The 6,191-nt window shown below is 34.2% G+C and overlaps 1 pseudogene; it reads left to right on the plus strand.

The window, feature by feature from the left end:
* The first annotated feature begins 422 nt into the window (after nucleotides 1-422).
* LOC134685778 (uncharacterized) lies at nucleotides 423-3,674 on the plus strand (annotated as a pseudogene).
* Nucleotides 3,675-6,191: the final 2,517 nt, after the last annotated feature.

Here is a 6,191-nt window from a genome sequence, read left to right on the forward strand (position 1 = left end):
CATGGTGAAGTCTAATTATTTTTATATGTTTATGTAAACATACCTCAAAGCCCCCCCCCCCAAAAAAAAAACCAAAACAAACTATTAGTTTTGTTATTCACCATGCAGAGACAATAGTATGAGGTTTTAAATAGTTATATACTATCGACCTAGATCTACCTCTAACAATACTATATTTAGAAAGGCCTAATTAACTATTGTCTCTGCATGGTGAATAATCGTCTCATTAGAAATCATACCACATCTTTTTATCTTCAAGAGGTTGTCATATTTCTGTACCCCTAGTCTGAGAACACTATAACGTGTTATAGTAGTCTCAGCCCTAGTCATCAATTTTAGTAAATGAAATGTATATCGGTATGTTTTTAATAGACTAATGACAAGATTACATCTGTAGTTTAATGGGTCTTATTTACTTTAAACTCGTTTGACGATAATACAGCACACTTGTTGACTCCAGATAATATTGTACCCGCCCGATGTCATTACATAACACAGTAACTAATAAATCCGTTCAAGGTAAGTTGTATGCAGTTATTTCAATAACCGAGAACGGCAGAAACAAAACCAGAGTATTTGATTTTTTACATGCAAGATATTAAAAAATTATACGGACTCAAAAGTCTACACATCATGAAGTTACAAGAAAGGTCAGTATAGATATGACCACATTTTCACAAAAAGCCTGTCTTTTTTGTCATTCATAGACATTTAAAAAAAAAAAGAAATCTATCTGTTGGTATCCATAGAAACAGGACATTTTTTTCACTAATTTGCAAACAGTTTGAAGTGCACACCAAATCACATTTTATAACTATACATAGGGTGGACACAGATAAGTGTGGATAGTAATTTTAAAATAAATCAATGTTTGACTGTGTAATTATCACTGACTGAATGTATTGGTTGTGCCCCACCTGATGCTTTTGCGCTATTTCGTTGTCTTTCACATAAGGTTTTGTATGAAACTGCGTTCACAGGTGACAGTCACCTTGCGTTTTGAGGGACCTCGGTGGCCAAGTGGTCTAAGACGTAGTTCAACTATTGTAATCACTAGGCTCTGAGGTTGTGAATTCGAACCCTGCTCGTGCGGATGCACTCGACTCCAAATTTTATTGACTAGGATTTTCAGTTTTCCTATGGAATGTCGGTTGTTTTTCTACGCACACTCAGGCTTCCTCCACCAATAAAAAATTACCGCCACGAAATAACCCCAGAGTAGCGCACAAAAAGTGGTTTAAAACACCAATAATGATAAATCAATTAATCAATCAATCTTGCATTTTGAGATAAGAAGCAAGGGTATACATATGTTTTTTTTAAACAAAAAAAAAATAGGACGATCTACGGTAATGCGGAAGGGGTAAGCAGACCCTGGTAAATATGTTGTACCCGGTTTCAGTTGAATAGTGAATAAAAAAAAAATACACTGAAATCGTTTCGATAAAATTTTCAAGTTAATCTCCTTTTTATAATTTATGATTGTCATGGTTTTTTTCAGTTGTAAATTATAATGGATATCAAACCTTTACTTTTGATATGCCTTTGTATTATACCGGCTGGTCATGGGAATGATGTAAATCATGATACATGCTACAAAGACAATAGTGACAATTGTGATGAAGTAAGTAGGCATTTTTTTTATTTTGTGCAGCATATTACAAGACTGTATATTTGCAATATTCTTGACTCTGATAACAATAGAATAAAAAAAAGTAACAGCATTAAACTAGAGCATTGTAAAAATAATCTGTTGCTCGATACTCTTATACCTTTACTTGTTCATCTAAAACGATATTAAACAAATCTAGGAAATCATAGTGAGTTCTATATGTGCATGTTAACGTATAAGAAACACTCGAATCTTCGATAGCAATAACTCCTCATAGGTACCAAGATCAAAATTTGTACGCCAGACGCGCAGAAGTTGTAGTAAAGTTTGTACGTTAGACGCGCATTTGTTTGGTCTACAAAAGACTCAACCATGACGCTCGAATCAAAAACGTTATAAGGGCCCAAATATCCGAAAGGTTTTAATTTTTTTCTTTATCTTTCAGTCTCTATCAACAACAAAAAGCTGTAACTATGACGTCATTCCACTAACTAAAATATTTGGAGCCAGAATTCAAGGAATCGATCTAAAAACCATTTCCGATGAATGTGCAAGGAATCTTCGAGAAGAAGCATATATGTATAGATTTTTATTATTCAAAAATCAGACTCTGCCTTGGCAAAAACAAATTCACGTTACCTCGTTGTTTGGCACACCGTTTCAAGAAACGTCTTCTATCAACAGAAAGAAATATGATAAAAATCCAGATCCACGTCTAGGAATATTTTCTAATGACCACACCGCTGGACTTGTTGGCATTGGAATAGAAGGTTGGCATGTAGACGGAAACATATTTGAGATGCCACATTTATTCACTCTGATTTACTGTGTTCATGCCAATTCAAATGGCCCAACTCTCATTGTGCCGCTTAAAGAAATTATCGACATGCTTTCAACCAAAGAGAGAGAATATCTTGAGAAAATTTTGTTCGTAATGCATTTAATTCCTCTATTCAAATACCTCTTCTTTATAAACACCCCTTTAGAAATGATGACACCAGTATGATAGCATTGGGAACGTTATCTGGTCAATATTTACAGCTTAATTCTGATAACAATGACAACCCGTATAAGCAGTTATCTGTAGAAGAAACAAAATACATTCAAGATATTTTTCATGCTAAAATATTAGCTTCTAATTTGATTTATTCTGTAAACTATGACCCTGGGGATTTTCTGATGATACACAATCCTTCAGTTGCACATATAGCCGGCCCCGGTACTCAGACTCCATCGGAAATATCCGGACTTCGACTTATACATAGATCGACAGTAATAGGAGAAATACTTCCAAGCAAATCAACCAATATACAGTACGAATGTAGTTTATTTCCACCCTTTGAAGAAGAATACTGTTTATTTTCCCTGAAAGGGTCCGTATACCATCCTCGGATAGGTTATTACGATGACCAAACAACTGCCCGAAATAGGTGTAAAAATATAAACAAGTATTCTGATCTGGCTAAAATATATACAAATGACTGGAATGATATTGCCACAAAGATAATATCCAAAGTAAAAGTACCTCATTGGCTAAATGCAACAAACCCACAGGACACAGACGTATATTGGGACGGGGACAAAGGATTATTTAGTAACTGGGATCCTACTAGTGGACAACATAATGACCATGATGGAATTGAGGACTGTATTGTAATAGGACCATCGGGTTATTGGTTCGATCTACCATGTAGTGGACCAAAAACTGCTCCAGGGACTGATCGCGCACCAGTTATGCTTTGGGATGGAGAGAGAGAAATGCGTAATGTATATCCGTTGTGTGGAATACTGAAAAAATATCTATGAGATACAAATCTTATTTGATAAATGGCTAAACAGCTACAGTAAAGTTATAATATTTCAAATACAACTACGACATACTATGCTGAAATTGATTTTTTATATTTATATAATAGTATTTCAAACTTTGCGCCTGGCATTTTTTGGTTTGAAAACAATTTCTCTTAGAGTTCGTTTGAAACAAGACTAAAATGGTTTTTGTTTGGCTAAAAAATTGTCAATAGAAATGTAGTAATCTCTGCTTGCACAAGAAACAAGACAACGTGCAATCCAGCGAAAGTTTGTACAAGTGTAACCATTTTTAAACACGGTTGTAAAAAATACTGCTTAACCAAAAGCAGTGCTTACACTCTATGGATAGTATGACGTTGGAATCACCAGTAGTCACCTTCGTAAAGGACATACCCATAAAATCTTCAATATGTCTTTCCCCCTTATGAAGGATTATTTCACAAAATATTCAATGTTTATACATATGAACCCTGCTTGTTCAATACAGTGTATGCTCTTGTTCCTCTGGCGATACTAGTGGTCAACTCAAATTTAGTGATGAGTCCCATTCCGGGATGTTGCAATCGAGACAAATAGGGTGGAATTGTGGTGTCCGTTGTCATGTGCGACATATAGTTATTTCACAACGGTCAACCAACTTGTAAAACTTTCAAAGGGATGACTTTAACTTTACCCCCTTTGAAAGCCTCGGTTCAAGAGCGTCTTTGTTCACCGTCCCGTGAAACCATCTATCATTGAAGTCTTCTGAAATATCGCAACAACTTAGAAATGTATACTTCGTATGCAATAGTTGTTATAATTTTGCTACACATAGAAATAGAAAGTTTCACTATTGCCTTTTTAACTCGGATTTGTTTGTTTTTTCTCAATCGATTTATTGAATTTCAAACAGCGGTATACTACTGTTGCCTTTATTTAGTGATAGGACATCACCTATATAGACGGACATAAATTTGAAGGACAAAGATAGCTTCTTATCATTTTTTCTAGTTATATAAAAGGAACATCGTGTATGAAATATGCCAGATATGATTAATAAAGGAACAAGTTGGAGAGAAGAGGTGCACAGTTTGTTCCCATAAAATTGCCGATTGTTTTTTTACGACACGTCCTCCAATAGTAAAAAAAGTAAATCTTCAATTAAACAAACCGTCTGTGTCAGAGCTTTTTTTAATCGGTATTTTGTTTCGTAGAATGTAAAATACTAGTGTACAAGGTAAAGCTTCGAACGTCTTAGATATACTTTTGAAAGAAAAGTAAAAAATCCAATTACCTGTTCTCTAACAGATCTTAGCATTCGTTTCGCCCCCCCCCCCCCCCCCCCCAATCCAAATAGTGCGTAGATTCGTAGTAACTCTGAAGCCAAGGTTTGATTGTTTAAAAAACTGATGTTTATATATATTATGTTAGTTTGAAAAGAGGTTTCTTGGAACATTTTGAATACCCAGTAATATAACGGTGTTTGAAAGATTGATTGATTGATTGATTGTTGGTTGCTTAACGTCCAGTGGCAAATATGTCATGCATGCAAGTTATCAATAAATATACAATTGGTAGGTCTTGTCACATAGAGGCCATTCGGGGATGATGGTCGGAGAAATTTTGACTGTAACTGGAAAATGATGGTATTTGAAAGAAGTCTTAAGTATATTGTGTATCCGTAGAGTGAAAGAAGATCCATTTCGACATCTTTGTATTTACGTTTTGATATGTTGAGTTTTCAGGTGATTTGTCAATACCTTTACTGTCATTAAGTAGTTTGTGTGTTGTTATTTACACACACAAAAGAATTCAAATGCTTTTCAAATTCGCACCTTATCAGTTTGTGCTTTTTAACTTTTTGAATCGAGCGAAACTAATGAGTATTTTGTAGACGAAACGAGAGTCTGGCATACAAAATGTCATACAAGTGAGAGGTTTGTCTAGAGTTATAACCAGATTTAAGCTACCATTTTCTACACAAGTAATTGCCTAGACCAAATCAGGAATATGACAGTTGTTATCCATTCATTTGATGTGTTTGATGTTTGATTTTGCCATTTGATTAAAGACTTTAAATTTTTCTCGGAGTTCAGTATTTTTGTGATTTACTTTTTAATCCTGCATTTTTCATACCACATCTTATTCTTATATCTATCTTTACTGAAATATTTAATCTAGTTCCGTAGGGAAAAAAGTTACTATTCAAATGATATGCTAAAATATATATAAAAACATGTGCTTTTTTCTTTCAGACCAATGTTTTTTAAAAGGTTAGACACAAGCTATGCACTTAAATCAAGTGTCCGGAACGGTTTATCAAGCACATCTGTGGACTGCATACTCAATCAGATCCTAACTTGTCAATATATGTCTATTCTGGTTATATTATCGTTTTGTCTCGTTGACTTTTAAGCAACATTTCCTTATTTCTGTCCATCAAATTGTGTGTGTATACCCTAAGATAGTAAGAATAGTTAACAAAATTATTACCAAAGGAATATTATTAAGAAAAAACGACAAATGCCGATTGATACGGTCAACATTTATGACTAATGCAATCCACTTAACCCCGTTAAATTACTGGATCCGCAACTGATAAGGTGTAAGCTTATACTAATATAGACAGTACTGGGAATAGATTTGTTACCTTCACAACAATCTAACATTTTCATTGGAAAAAAATGTATAAAGCATGAATTTATCATTTTATGATTGATTTCATGATGGCAAGATTAAAAGTTTTGTTTTAAAATAATATTCATTTAGAACTACGAAAACTTCCAGT

Source organism: Mytilus trossulus, chromosome 1, assembly GCF_036588685.1.
Source record: "Mytilus trossulus isolate FHL-02 chromosome 1, PNRI_Mtr1.1.1.hap1, whole genome shotgun sequence".
In the NCBI taxonomy this organism is placed as follows: domain Eukaryota; kingdom Metazoa; phylum Mollusca; class Bivalvia; order Mytilida; family Mytilidae; genus Mytilus; species Mytilus trossulus.